General features: G+C 36.3%; 1 long non-coding RNA gene across 1 annotated transcript in view; it reads right to left on the bottom strand.

Moving 5' to 3' along the window:
* The window catches only part of LOC105864347 (uncharacterized), a 57,221-nt gene that overhangs the window by 21,012 nt on the left and 20,267 nt on the right, over positions 1 to 15,942 (bottom strand). Inside the window, exon 3 of the long non-coding RNA XR_001150991.2 lies at positions 11,419 to 11,475. This is a non-coding gene — a long non-coding RNA (uncharacterized LOC105864347). The remainder of the gene's footprint in view (positions 1 to 11,418; positions 11,476 to 15,942) is intronic.

Raw genomic sequence — 15,942 nt, 5'->3', positions numbered from 1 at the left:
GTAGAATACATTTTGCCTTAGCAGTATTTTTCTTTTTCTAAATATTTTTCTATTTCCTAAAAATTCAAGTTCAATTTCATATTACTTTTCAAAATTATATTCTACCAATGAGTCAACATGCCTTTCTCAGGCGATTCTTAGCTTCCTGACATGGCAAACCATCTCATAATAATGTCTATTAATTTTATGAGATAGTATGGTTTATTATAATTTTTTAAATAAAAGCAACAACTAGTATTTAAATTGATTTTATTGTGTTGATTTTTAAAGTTGATTTTATTTTGGCACTACTTTGATAGTCAATGTTTTCTTTCCAATTAGTGGTTAAGTTTTAAATTCTATTCAATCATTCCTAAGTAGTTTCTTATGATGATAAACCCTTCAGTTGGATAGGCTGCAATGCAGATAAACCACTGATACAGATTAAAGTTGAAGGAAAGATAAAAACTGTCACATGCTAGTCAGTGATATTAAACTACAATCATTTAAGTGAAACTGGACACTTGATTGGTAAGTAATAAGTAGATTTGTTGCATATTAGAAGTTAAGATTTGTCTTTAAAAAGTATTTAGCATAAGTAAGTGTTTACTAGTAAAAGGTTGTGTATTATTGAGTATTTACACAATAACATATGGCTTAAAAAGCAAAAAGAGGGCAGCATTGCATTGAATAACTAAATTTTAAAAGTTATTTTCATTAAGTACCATTCACATATTATTCCAGTACCTAAATTTAATAAGTCCTATTCTTTACTCTTTATATATATATTCTTTACTCTTTATATATATATGCTTATGATATTATATCTTATCCTTTTTTTTTTTTTTTTTTTTTTGAGACAGAGTCTCACTTTGTTGTCCAGGCTAGAGTGAGTGCCGTGGCGTCAGCCTAGCTCACAGCAACCTCAAACTCCTGGGCTTGAGTGATCCTTCTGCCTCAGCCTCCCGAGTAGCTGGGACTACAGGCACAAGCCACCATGCCCGGCTAATTTTTTATATATATATCAGTTGGCCAATTAATTTCTTTCTATTTATAGTAGAGACGGGGTCTCGCTCTTGCTCAGGCTGGTTTTGAACTCCTGACCTTGAGCAATCCGCCCGCCTCGGCCTCCCAAGAGCTAGGATTACAGGCGTGAGCCACAGCGCCCGGCCTATCTTATCCTTTATATGTAATAAATAACATTTCAAAGTTATGGTGCATATAAGGTGTTAAAGTTATCATAGTCCTGATATACATAGTCATCTAAAGATATCTGTCATTCCCATTTTACTTTTTGGAGAATTCAGATTAGTTCCTATGCCTTTGATATTCTATTACGATAATTAATATTCATCTGTTTTTTCACTTGCATTTACCTTCTAATGGAAATCATTTTATAGGAGGTTTTTTTTTTTTTTTTTTTTTTTTTTTGAGGCAGAGTCTCACTTTGTTGCCCAGGCTAGAGTGAGTACCGTGGCGTCAACCTGGCTCACAGCAACCTCAATCTCCTGGGATCAGCTATCCTACTGCCTCAGCCTGCCTCGTAGCTGGGACTATAGGCATGCGCCACCATGCTCGGCTTATTTTTTGTATATATATATTTTTAGTTGGTCAATTAATTTCTTTCTATTTTTGGTAGAGACGGGGTTTCGCTCAGGCTGGTTTCGAACTCCTGACCTTGAGCAATCCGCCCGCCTCAGCCTCCCAAAGTGCTAGGATTACAGGCGTGAGCCACCGCGCCTGGCTTTATAGGAGTTTTTTAGTAGTTCTGTAAACGTATTATTTCTCAATTCTTTATCTCTCTCATTTTGTTTTTCATTTACATAGTCATAGAAAGGCAATGATGCTTTGAACCTAGTTTGCAGTACCATATCATTTATATATCAATCTTATAAAAAGAAGACTATCACAAGCAGAATGGCATTATGAACATTAGCTAATCAATTTTGTGGTATTTTTCACCTGGGCTTAGTGCAACACCTGACCAGCTAAGTATATTAGGATCTTTAGGACATCATATGAGGCTGTGTTTAGCTGGCCTTGTGAGAACTGGCTGCATAGTAATAAATTCTCTGTCTCTAACAAATTCACATCATTTCAGGAGGTTGGTTTGGGCTAATATTTATTTATTTGCATTTCTGGACATAGCCACAAATGTGGAAGCTAGCTTGAGCTGAAATTCTAGTGTTTTTAGAAGACAAACATACTAGTATTAAACACAAATGACATACATCAAGATCAGATAATAACAGAAGAAAGGTTTTATATGGGATGGATAAAAAGACATTTTATTATATAAATTTAGAGGATACAAGGACAATTTCGTTACATGGATATATTGCATAGTGAAGTCTGGGCTTTTAGTGTATCAATCACCTAAATAATATAATTGTACCCATTAAGCAATTCCTCATCACCTTCTCCCCCTCACCCTCCTACCCTTCTCAGTCTCCAAAGTCTAACATTCCACGCTTTTCATCCCTATGTACACATTACTTAGCTCCCTGTATGAATGGGAACATGCAATATTAGACTTTCTGAGTTGTTTCACTGAAAATAATGGCCTCCAATTCCATCCATGTTCCTGGAAAAAACATGATTTCATTCTGTTTCTATGGCTGAATAGTATTCCATTGTGTATATATGCCACTTTTTTTCAAACAATCATCCTTTGAGAAACACTTAAGTTGATCTCATATCCTTGCTATTTTAAATAGTACTTCAATAAACATATGGCTGGAGGTATCTTTTTGATCTAATTATCTTTTTCTTTTGGGTAGATATCCAGTACTGGGATTGCTGGATTGAATGGTGGTTCTATTTTTAGTTCTTTGACATATCTCCACGCTGTTTTCCATAGAGGTTGTATAATAATAACAGTTTACATTCCCACCAACAGTGACTAAGCACTTCCTTTCCTCTGTATCCTCGTTAACACTGGTTATTCTTTGACTTTTTAATAGCCATTCTGACTGGTGTAAGATGATTGTGGTTTTAATTTGGATTTTTCTGATGATTGATGATGTTGAATATTTTTTTCATGTGCTTATTAGTCATTTGTATGTCTTCTTTTGAAAAATGTCTATCCATGGCCATTGACCACATTAGTGGGCAAAGATACAAAGACTTTTAAAATTTATTTATAACTAAGTTTGAAATCTACTGACAGGGATTTCCATCAGTGAACTAGCTTTTGATTGAAAGGTATAGGTCTCTTAGAGCAATAATTTCTAAATGTCTACCCACAGACCCATTTAGTTTCACAGGGTTTCCATTAGTATGCAGTAAAATAAATAAAATATAGGCAGTGCAGTAAATTTATCATACTATTAATTTTATTTCATTCTAAGTAAAATTTTCTATTCCAAGCCTTTTTTTTTTAATTGAAAATTCTTTGGTGTTAAAATGGTCTTTATATTATGAAATGCCAATAAAGACGGCATGGATATGCTTTTGTGTGTGTGTGTTTTATTATTTTTTAATGACAAAAATTGACAATTTATTCTCCCCCATTTTCTTTGAAATTTTACATATAGATTGGATCTTCATGTTTGGAAGCTGTCTAGCTCAGGGATACCTAACAAGTCTTTCAAGATCAGCTGGTTCCTTTGCTTTTCACTCTGGGGCATCCCCTTTCTCAATGTGTGTTCACAAACATACATACCACATGATCTTACAGAACCTTGCAAACAATGGGCAGGAGGAAGTTGCTTCTCTCCAGGGATTACATCTGCAGTTCTAGTATTGATTATCAGAAGAGTGTCTTGTCATCTAGGGTAGGCCAATGTGGAAGATGATGACCTTGGCCAGAGAGAGAGAGACACAGAGACAGAGACAGAGACAGAGAAAATCTGCCTCTGTCTCCATGAAATGACAGAATTATCTTAATTCTATTACTTCACTTAATCCTTACATCCCCTTTTACAGATAATCATAACAGGATTTAGAAAGCTTTTGTGTGGTTTGTTCACAGTCACGTAGCTAGTAGAAGACCCAGAATTCATAAATCAAAAATCTCTAATTCTGAGTTTCAAGTGACTTCAACTTTTAAGAAAAAGATCTGCATTAAGCAAGACTTGGGATTGTTTCCTGATGCACACAGATTACAAAGAATTCAAGTGAAATTAATGGGGCTTGTGAGAATGAGGTGCTTGACAGCATAAATAATACTTGTGAAACATAATCCTAATATAATACTCCATAAAATGATCCTCAGTTTACTCATACCCCAAAATGTTTTGTGTTCATTTGCAACTTGTTATTCTGCTGGAGGTGCACACATTCTAGTCTCTCTACTTAGTTCCACATGGTTAAATGAATCCTTCAGTTCACAGCTATTTTTTAATTAAGGGAAATGCATGATCCTCTCTGGCTATGATTCTCAACACAGAGAAAAGTCATCTAAATGAATCAGGGGAAGATTACCCCTTAACACCAAGAGCTTAGTTATGGCAAATTTTTCTAAGGCTATTGTGTTCAGCCATTCTGTGGATACTGGATCTGAGCTGGCTTTTCCGAGAAAGAGGATACAGACAGTTTGTAAGTACTTTTTCTGAGGGGGGATAAAAAACAGTTGTGCAACACAGGAAGATAAGGAGGAATATCTTAAAGTCCTCTACTCATCCTACCTGATAATATTAGTGCTGTGCAAGAATACTTACTGAGCCATACCTGTCAAGAGAATTGAAATCGAGGATTGATTCAGAGTAAGATTTTGATCCATTTGTTTTATCTTGCTTTGTTTTCTTTAAAACTTTCAGTTTTGTTTTCTCTTGCAAAATACTCCAGGCATTACTGATTTGTGTTTTTAGGTCTTTATGTTGCTATTAAACTATTGGCCACTGTACCTTAAATCTAAACAGGTCTTTCTTTATAGCCATCATGTTAATTCTCAATAAACTAGTCTGTACAGATTTTATCACACACATCTTGGTTTATTTTCTGTTGCTATAACAAAATACCACAGACTGGGTTATTTACAAAGAAAAGATGTTTACTTAGCTCATGTTCTGGAGGCTGTGAAGTCTAAGAGCATGGTGCTGACATCTGGTGAGGGCCTTTGTGCTATGTCATAACATATAGCTAAGGGTATCTATCACACGGTGAGAGGGCAAAAGCATGTCATCTCAGGCTTCTCTCCTTTTCTTATAAAGCCACTAGTCCGATCATGGGGCTTTCACTCTGAAGACCTTACCTAATCTTAATTACTCCCCAAAGGACCCACCTACAAATATCATCAACTTATAAATTGGGGGATTACAAATACAACACATGAAATTTGGGGGATATATGCAAACCATAGTATCTTGGTTATAGGTATTCAAAAAATAAGTCTTAGCAATATGTCTTTTCATTTAAACTTATACTTTTGCCTACTGAAGTGATATCTGCCACATATCTTTTATTTAAATTGCACTAGGGAAACTTTTAACCAGCAGCAAGTACAATGTACATGCTCCTGAGCCCCAGTGAGTTCACCTACAAAAGATTTTAAATTTATCATTTCCTTTTGACTTCGGATCTGAAAACCAGAAAATGAGGAGTCATGTGGATGTTATAGAAAAAGTATGTGGGCAGTTGCTGACATAGAGGCTAATGCTAACCACAGTTAAGATTATTATTAGTCAATTTTCTTGATGGGCAAGAGATGTAAGAGGTTTGGGAGAAATGAGAACCTTGAATGAAGAGCCCTAAATGCTGCCTACATGTGAAAACTAGTCTTTTGATGGCAAAAGCAAAAAGGGACATTCAATAGAGAGCTTTTGACTGTGCTGCACAATCCCAAATAACTAAGATTCTCTAATGTTTCATTGCTGTATCCCTGAGGATCCCAAGAGCGAGAAGGCTACAGAAGGACAAAAAAGGAAAACGTGCTATGTACTTGAGAAAAATTAGGGCTCCAAGCTGTCCTCACTTGGGGAGTGAATATTGTAATAAGGTGACTATAAGCTATTTTGCAGGTCAGGCTCAGTTACACTAGTCCCTGCCTTATACAGCTTCTTGGAGTATTTAAGCCCCAATATACAGCCTCAAGCCCCCCAGCCCTAAGCCAGTTGTGGAAGAGGGAGGGCATATAGCAGGAACTTCCCCAGTCCCTGTCCACTGCGGTGTGTGATTGAGCCATAGTCATCAATGCTGAGTTCTATAGGTCCTGGCACAGTATTGGATTCCCACATGTTCCTAAGTTTACATGGCTGTCTCCCAATCGGGACAAAGATCTAGGCTCCTATGAGGACAATGTAGCGTTCCTAACCTTCCATTTGGTCTGGAGGCTGGGTCTAGGCTATTTCTTTAAGGTCCCCTCTGTAGTCTGCCCAAGTGTCCTGCCTGGTGTTCTGGCCCCTAGGGAAACAGAGTCCTCTGCTTTCTGGCTCTTTGTCCATGTGCCTTTGTGCCCTGTCCTACTTCTACCCTACTTCTGTTTGACCAGGGGAGGGCGATAAGAGCAGAGTTTGTCTCTTTACCTCCTGCCAACTTGTAGGGGTAATATACAATGTGAACAATAGATCTCTCACAATGGCATCCATCCTTGACACTAGCCCTGCCTTCCAATAGTCTGACATTACCTGAACCTATGAAAAGCAACTAACAGGAGTACAGTGACTTAAACTGTAGGTTCCAGCACCAGACAGCCTGTGTTCAAATCTCTGCTTCATCATTCACTAGAACTGTGACTTAGGAAAAGTTATTCAACCTAGCTGAACCCCAGTTTTATCACCTACAAAATGAGGATAGTAATGTATTTAACTCTTGTGGTTGGTATAAAAATTAAATGAGAACATTTAATGTTTGCAAGAATAAGCTGTTACTATGTTGATGATTTATTATTATGCATACTTAGTATTTCTGATCAAATGTCCCATCTTCAATTTCTGTGATTATTTGGAGTGGCATACCACTGAGCAAGTACAGCAAGAATTGTGTTACTATGCTGCTCAGCTGTCTCTTCTGCTATGTAAAGAGATAACTAGAGATAACTGCAATTTGGAGGAGAAATGCTTTATTTTTTCCACTTTTTAAATGGATCAATTTTGAAAATTTGAAATAATTTTAGACATATGAAAATTAACAAGAGTAATATAAAAGAATAACAATATACCCTTTACCCAGAGATCCTTTTCAAGTTTTGCCAATTGTCCTAATCACATCCTTTATAACAAATGTTTCCATGCCATGATTTCACATTGTACCCACTTGTTGTGTCTGTCCAGTTTCCTTCAGTCTGGAGCAATTTCTCCTTGACTTTCATGATCTTGACATTTCTGAAGTTGCAGTACATTTCTTTTGTAGAGTCTTTCTCAGTGTGGGTTTGCCTGATGTTTCCTCCTGAAGAGAACCACAGTATGTATTTTCGTCAAGAATACCACAGAAGTGAGGTGGTTCTTCTCATTGTATCCCATCAGGTGGTACATGATGCCAATTTGCTCCACTGTTGATGGCGTTAATTTGGTCACTTGTTATAAGTGGTGTCTCCTCTGTAAAATTACTTTGGAATTAATAAACAGATTGTGCAGAGAAAATTTGGGGCACTCAAAAGTCCCAATCCTCATCCCACTTTCATCTACCAGATTTAGCATATGTTGAATTAATGATTGGTATAATGGGTAGTAAGTAGTGATTTTAAAGATATATCAGCTTTTCTACATTTATTCTTATATATTCAACTGTAAAAAATAGTTTTCCTTATATCCATTTATTTGTTTATACAGATACAGTGATGAGATTTTTTTGATGATCACATTTTCCCAGATTTGGATAGTAGGGGTCCTTCAGTCTAGATACTATGTCCTTTCGACATATATCCTTTAGTCCATTCACTTCCATTCACTTCTTCATCAGTGAGAAGCCTAACCCCAACAACTTCAAGGCATTTGCTTATTTACTCAGTCCTCTTACATAGCATAGCCAATGTCCCAGCTTATCAGGCTTTCCCCACCTTCCAACTGTGACCACCTTCCTCCCCGCCACCATTACTGGTCCTGCCCGATATCAAAAGAGGAAGCAACAAAGTAAGAGAGAAAAAAAAAGAGAGAAGGAAGGAAAAAACAACATTAAGAGAATTATCCTAATTTGTAAGTGGTTTCAATTGTTGCTTATCTTGTATTATTTAACATATTCCTAACATTACTGTTGGGTCCTATTTTTGTTGATCATTCTACACCCATGAAATTGCTCGGGTTAAATCTTTGATTATTACTTGGTTCCTCTCACATTCCTTGTTATGACTGAGTTCTAGTGCACTGAAACTGATCATGAGAGGGATTGGTAATCCATATGGTCATGGACCAAGAACTTGGGCCCTTTGCTGTGCCAGCACGATAGCATACTATGAGTGGCAGCTCTACCAAAATCCCCTAGTGGCAGTGTGTGGTGTGTGTGTAGTGTGATGTGTGTGTATGTGTGTGCTGTGCATATGTGTGTGTGTTTGGGGGAGGGAGGCAGGGAGCAGGCTCTGAAAGGATGACATCTATTTCCAAATGAAGGAGAAAAGAAATGTGTTCCCTCTTTTAATTCCCATGTCTTTTCTGCTTCATTGTGATGGTCTCCTGACTGGCCTCTCTGCCTTTGATTTTCTCAAAATTCAACATTTTTACCGGACACCATGCATCTTCCTCCCGCAACCTGACATCTTTTTTTTTTTTTTTTGCTCCTTTACTGCTCTGGGTGAGCCTGGCCTGGCAGGCATTTCCCTTTTATCACTTATGGCACTAATATGAACTATCTTCTTGCCAAGACACTCTGAACTTCTACAGAGCAGGAACTATTTGATTTATCATTAAATCACATACATAAAAATACCTAGATTTTAAAAAGTGCTCAATAAACACTTCCTGAATGAATAAAGCAGATACACAAGACCAATATAAGAAAGCAAGTGTTAGATATTGTTATCTCTTCTTTTATCAGTTAGTTTCTGCCACTGATTATTTGGGGGGCAAGGCCCAGGGAATCTGCCCTTTTAACAAGAGCCCCCAAGTGATCCTATTCCAATCATATTTTGATAAAAACTGAGATATGATTTTAGTTCCTTAATTTCAAGTTTAAAGAGGGAATTTTATTCTCCAGTGCTACTCTTAGAGTGTTCAGCACTAGAGACACTAAATGAATTATGTGTTTTATAAGGAGAGAAGATGCAACCTTAAATTACCTATTGATCTTTCTGGGATGAAAATTGACACAGCATTATTTTTCCTCTAAACTACCCTGCATACCACTTAAATACTTCTTTACATTCTTCCCAAGTACTTTTTAGTACCTATGCACTTTATAGCTGAATTTGAAAACATCCTGTGTCTAAGAAATATGGATATATTTTTCTTGATTTATAAGAAGCAATAGGCAACCTTCTAGGATTTCAGGACTATTAAAGTAGGACCACGAATGGGCTCTAAACCCAATGGGCTCTAAAAATTGAGACCTAGAGACCATTTACACACAACCCGGTCTCGTACACTATGTATAGGACTAGATAAATGGCAAACATATTTTTGATATCATGGCATACTTTTTTTTCCTACTCAGGGTCATATTAACAGATTTTAACCTCTTCTCCACAGCTGGATTAATAATGGATTTTTCCTGTGTGCCATACCATTTGTTGAATAAACAAACTGAAAGAGTTGTGGTTGTGTTTGGGGAATAATAAGAAGAAGAAACTGATTTGATTTTGTTAGTGAGTTCTAAGGGGTGAGCACTCCACTGTCAGGAGAAGAATCTGCACTCTGTCTGGGGAAGCATTCTCTTTGGGTAGGAAGTGGCTGAGTCTCACTGCAGGCCAGATCAGCCATGCCTTTGGCTGGATAGAGTAGGCAAGATCAAGGGCTCTCATTTCTCCACTTCACACATAATGAGAATCCTGACTTCTGGCTAATTAATTCATATTTCATTTCCACATCTGATACCAGCAGTTGTATGCTTCACCTCCCTGTTAGCTTTTATATTTTGTCAATATGTTTTATATCCTCTAGTCTCTTGTTGAAGCCCCTCTTCCCCTACATCATGACCTTTGCACATTAAAGCTCATAACAGAGCTGCAGGGCCTTGAAAGAAGTCCAATTATTCTCACAGTATAATACACGTTTGGCAAGAGGGATTCGAACTACACTCATCCTCCTTCATTGAATTACAGAAATCAAAGAAAGGAAATCACAGATGGAATCTGTAAATCCATAGCTCGCTCTCTCTCTTGTTTACATTGTCTTTTCTGCATTCCTTCTTTCTCTTTTACTTTGAAGGAAAAAATGGAGGGGGAAAGTTTGACTTATATAATAAGAAATTTTTCTTAATTATATCATAATATAAAAAGTGGAAATGAGCCATATATAATTAGTAACAGTTACTCCAAATGTGGTGTGTAGCTGTATCATTTTCCAAACAGTAACAAAATGTACTGACTACACCCACAGTATGGACAGGATCTTTTAATGGTAAGTAACACTAATGCAAAGTAAAATCGAGAGACAAGCAGTTATTAATCAACAAAGATAATTCTCTGGCTGATCCATTCTCACAAACGCTTCTCTGCAATAGTTTTGGTTTCAGAGTTTAATCATTCCTGAAATTCTCTGCCTGGGTAAATATATGTTTATGCCCAGTCATCAATGTATTCAGTAAAGTGTTGTATACACGTGGTTACTGAGTGAGTGTGTTTAATCAATATTCACAAGAGTAATAAAATGTAGCCCCAAAGTAATAGTAATTTTCTCAAGAGAGATATGTGCTGTTAAGATAGTTCATTAAGAATCAATCACATGGGTCAAATACTCTTCTATCCTTGAGGACACCTGCTCAGCCAAGACAAATTGGCTAAGCTGGTAGTCAATGAAGAAAACAGTAAAAGTCAAGGCTACATCAGTCTTAACTCTGTAAACCTGTTTTTCACAGACCAGGCCGGTCCACTGACATTCCCCAGGGGAATCAGCAATGCCATCGCCACTGAACTACAGTGCTCTGTCATAGACGTGCTTTTTTACTTTAGAGAACCACGCTGGGAAATGTGCCTTGTGAGTCTTATTTCTCTCTACACAGCCAGAGAATTTCCTTCTGCTATCCTAAAATACTTATTTCATAAGAGACGTTCTCAGGTTGTTTGATTTTATCGGAAAAGGCAGAGCTGTCTAGCCTCCCCTAAATTTGGTGTCTCTGGAAATGGGAACACTCACAGAATAACAGGGCTGGAAGGAATTTATAGGAAGCTGTTCCTTGTGAAGGAAACAGGAAAATCTCAAAGCTTATATTCAGTGAATAGGGAAAGAACACGCATGCTTTCTCGGGGGGAGGGAGGAAAGGAGCGAGTTCCTTGTCCACTACCCTCGCAACTCGCATCATATAATTACCCAGAATGCATCTGAATCAACCAAGAGACAGCATTTCATATTAGATTTGGGCAAGATTTCCTTTATGAGAGAGCATAGAGTTAAAACCAGCTTCCCCACATACTTGCTCTGTCACCTTGGGCAAATTGATTTAGCATCCTCATATCTCAGTTTCACTCATCTGTAAAAAGAAAATAATACTAGTATATGCTTTCAACAGAAAAGTTTGTTGTAAGGATTAAAGATATTGGAAATTAATATGTGGGAAACATTTAGATGCTTAATTTTTGGCTGAAATTTTTTTAGAAGTAAACATAAATTAACTTGCTTTAATGACTTCTTTCAATGTTTAGGCGTAGCGTTATAACTGTCAGTGACATTACTAAACTGTGATTCTGTCACTCTTACCCTCCTCTCCAATTTCTGCTAAGCAGTTTGACTTTTTCTATTAATTCTCCCTCCACTAATGTTTTTTTAAGAAATCAGAATTGTGAGAAAATTGAGAATCAATTAACTTGATTTTAACTTGACAATTTCTCTTCCAAAGTAAAACCATGCTTTTGATACATGTGAGGAAGGACAAGTGGGGACATTAACATTTTTTGAATCCCTGAACATCCACTAAATTTCTACATGGTAGATGTTAAAATTTTCATTCATAGTTGAAAAAACTTGAGCCCAGGGAGGCAAAATAACATTTTCAACATATCAACGCTCTCCTAAACTTTTCAGTTATAAGAACCCTTTCAAAGATAAAAATATCACAGATCATTCCATAATATTAACAATAGTATAATAGTCATAAACATTATATTGGTTGACTGAGAAAATACAGTGTTCATAATTGAGTATAGATTTATACACATATATCACAATAAGAACAAAGTAAATACAAAGAAAGTAGGTTGATTATTCATATTCAGTTGATTAATTATGATGTATAGATTAGTCCACATCTCTAGACTTCTTGCAACAAGACTGCATATCCCAAGGGTTTCTCAAGCCAACAGTTTGAGAAATCACACACTAAAAAATCCTTCTTCATGGATTATGTAACAGGCTTTTTGGCAGTTTTGAAATATCTTTAGGTATTTATTTTAGGGATTTGGCTTCACTCAGTTTAAGTTTATTAAAAATATGATATTTATTCAAATGAGATTTAATAATTATAAAATGACATTTTCACTGCTATTAAAATAAGCACTTGCTTACTTATCTAGAGTATATATATTTTAGAGGAAATTTTTTATGGAACCCATATTAATAAGAACTTACTTTTATAAGGCAGTGAGTGACAGTTTCAGAACAACCATTAGTCAGAAAGGTTCTTTTATTATTTTAAACAAAACTCCTTTATATTCTAATTATGATAATATTAGGAAATAAGTAGTTATCACTGACATTGACAAAAAGCAACAAAAATTTTCAGAATGGATAAAATGCACAATACAAATATAAGGACGGATGAAGCTTAAAAATAAAAGGACAGTAAAATACATAACATGTAAACACTGACCAAATTAACACTGGCTAATACTACCAAAGTACTCACAAGGTAATGTGTATAACTAGGGAAGAACTTGTGTCTGACATATATAAACAACTACAAAAATCAGGCAGTTCAGTAGAAAAAATATAGCAAAAGGTTTGAGCAAGCATTGCACAGAAGGGGACTATCCATTTGGCCAATAAACATAGGAAAAAGTATTCAACTTAATTAGTCATCATAGAAATGCAAATTAAAACCACAAGAAAATACCAATACACATCTATCAAACTAAAATGATATTGCAGAATTGGAATCCTCATAAACATGTAAATGATGAAAGAAAAAGAACTGAAGAGAGACTGGAAAGCATATTTACTTTAGCCACACCTGGCTACACCTCTCAGTGGTTCCAAATTGATGCTAGCATTATACCAAAGGGTTTCTTCCTACAGATCTTATATTCTTTTTAAGAAAATACACAATATACACCTACATATGCATATGTAAATTTTAATATATATTCAAATATATATCCAAATATATATTCAAATGTGCATATATTCAAATGTATATGTATATATGTATGTATTTTAAAATAAATATTTAGTGACCTTTATTTAGTTCTTGTTACATGTGGATACTTTCATTCTCAAATGATTTCCTTGTCATTATAAATCCTAGAGTAAATAACTCCCTCAATATTGCTAAATACATTTATTGGAGGTTCAGATGTTCCAAATATGTAGACTAGAAAAACCTCACCTTACAGCTTGTGCCTGAATAAGACCTGTTCCTCTCTAGAAGTCCTGTGGTTTAGACATCATCCTCAAAAACCTGGAAACACCCTCCTATCTCTCAAGTGGAGAAAAAAATTGCAGTTTGCAAAGCATGACATATTGGCATCACAGAAAATGGAATTTAATATATTATTTTCTAATGTCAATGCTAAATTTGTTTAAACCTTGAGTGATTAGACTCTCTTCAAAGCCCTCAACATCAGCATTCTGAGGTCATCTTTTCTTTTATTTCTAAATAAAATTGCTTGTTACTCCATCTCAATTTCCCTGAAAACTCTTGCACCCTCCTCAAAAATTTACCAAGAGTTCCAGGATATCTCTAGATTTTCTTGGCCATATCACACTTTTATTCCTGCACTTGCTGGATTTTGGAGCCCCTTCAGCATTCACCTTGTCTCTCCTGCTGTCCTCCTTCTGCACATCTGCCTTCAAGCCAATCATCTGGCCTTTTCCTCTTTTCCCAAGACACCGTGTCTCAGTTATTCTGATTCGCTAAAACAAAGTACTCTAGATTGGGTGGCTGATAAGCAACAGGCATTTATTCCTCACAATTCTGGAGGCAGGACATCCGAGGCCAGGGTGACAGCACTGTCTGGTTTGGGTGAGGGCCCTCTCTTGGCTTGCTGGTGGCCAACTTCTCATGTCCTCACGTGCAGAAAAGAAAGCCAGCTAACTCTTTAGCCTCTTCTTACAAGGTACTGATCCCATTATGAGGGCTCAATCCTTGTCACCTAATTATCTTTAAAAGGCCTCCCCTACAAATATCATTACACTGGGCATTCGATTTCAACATGTAAATTTAGGAGGTCGCACACATTTGGTTCATGACATACTACCAACACAAATTTTACTGAAGATTTGGTAATAGCATTGCATATAAGTATATTTTAAAATAAGTAAGATACTTATCTTACTGAAGCTGGAAATAAGGAAATAGACTAAAGAAAAAAGCCAAAACAGATCTTGAAGGGGCCTGACGTCTTACACACTCCCTGATGTTCTGGGGGTGCAGAGAGGTTAGATGGGGTGGCCATGTGCTGTGGAGGATGGTGTGGTGTGCTTAGGGGCTCCTTTAAGAATGAGCCACACGGCCGTTAGTCAAAGACCTTCAGCCACAGCAACAGCGTGGAATGAGACCAGGATAAAAGAGTGGCTAACACTCTGGCTTTTCTGGAGGTTGAAGGTTGAGAGGACAGCAGTATAAAGATCAGCCCCTCCTCTAACACCGTAAGGTAACATAAAACATAATACATTTTCCCTGGCCCCTTGAGATTTTGGGGTTTTTTTTTTTGTTTTTTTTGGAAAGAATTGGGGGTAGGTGAGCAGAAGAAACTGGAACTTCTGATTGTTTTTTATTTCCATGAAAATATCTAATTTTTAAAAAAATAAGCTTTGCTTTAGACTGGTGTTAGATTTACAGACGTATTAGGAAAATAGTACAGAGAGTCCCATATATGTCACACCCAGTTATTGACATCTTATATTAGTATGGCATATTTATTACAATTAATGAACCAATACTGACACACTATTATTAACTAAAAATACATTCTTTTCCAGATTTATTTATTTATTTTACCTAATATCTTTTTCTGTTATGGTACACTACATTGCATTCAGTCATCATATTTCTACTTAACTTTTTGAGCACAAAGAATACATTTATAGTCACTTTTTAAATATCCTTGTCTGCTAATTCTATCATATATGTCAGTTCTTTGTAGATTTCATTAATTTGTTTAATCCTTACAATAACCTATTAAATAGGTTACTAGTATTATTCCCACTTCACAGATAAAGAAACTGAGGCATAGAAAGACCAAGCAGCCTGCCTAAAGTCACACAATAAAAAGTGATGGAGTCATGGCATGAACCCAGGCAGCCTTACTCCCTTGAAGTAAATGCAAAAAAATAATATTAATTTTTAGTTAAATTATCTTAAATTTCAGGTTCTTATAGTTCAGAGTTTCAGAATTCCTGGGAGCCTATAGAGAAATGAAGAAAAATGAGCCTCCTGGCCATTGCATCTGACATGCAAAGCAATCTGGGCTCGACCTTCAGCCTGGCCCTCTGTTGGAGACAGCCTGGCTTGCTGTCTCCACTCTTCTCTGTCAAATGAAGGGAATGGACTGGTGTGTCAAAAAGGTCACATTCAGCTATTGCTTGTATAAATCAATGATAAGATGCAATGCAATTCTATTGTTTTAGGTACTCTCAGGCTATGGTAACTCAGAGACTTGCGTTGGTCTTGGTGGAGAAAGATTTGTTAGAAATATTCTTTCTAAAGAATCTTGAACCAATTATCTAAGTTTTCTAGGTTTAGTTTGTATATTTATAAAATGAGGTGACATAAGGACTGCTT

Source organism: Microcebus murinus, chromosome 5, assembly GCF_040939455.1.
Source record: "Microcebus murinus isolate Inina chromosome 5, M.murinus_Inina_mat1.0, whole genome shotgun sequence".
NCBI classification, from domain to species: Eukaryota; Metazoa; Chordata; class Mammalia; order Primates; family Cheirogaleidae; genus Microcebus; species Microcebus murinus.
The sequence above is the reverse complement of the archived record's forward strand: the minus strand, read 5'-3'. Positions and strand labels throughout refer to the sequence as shown.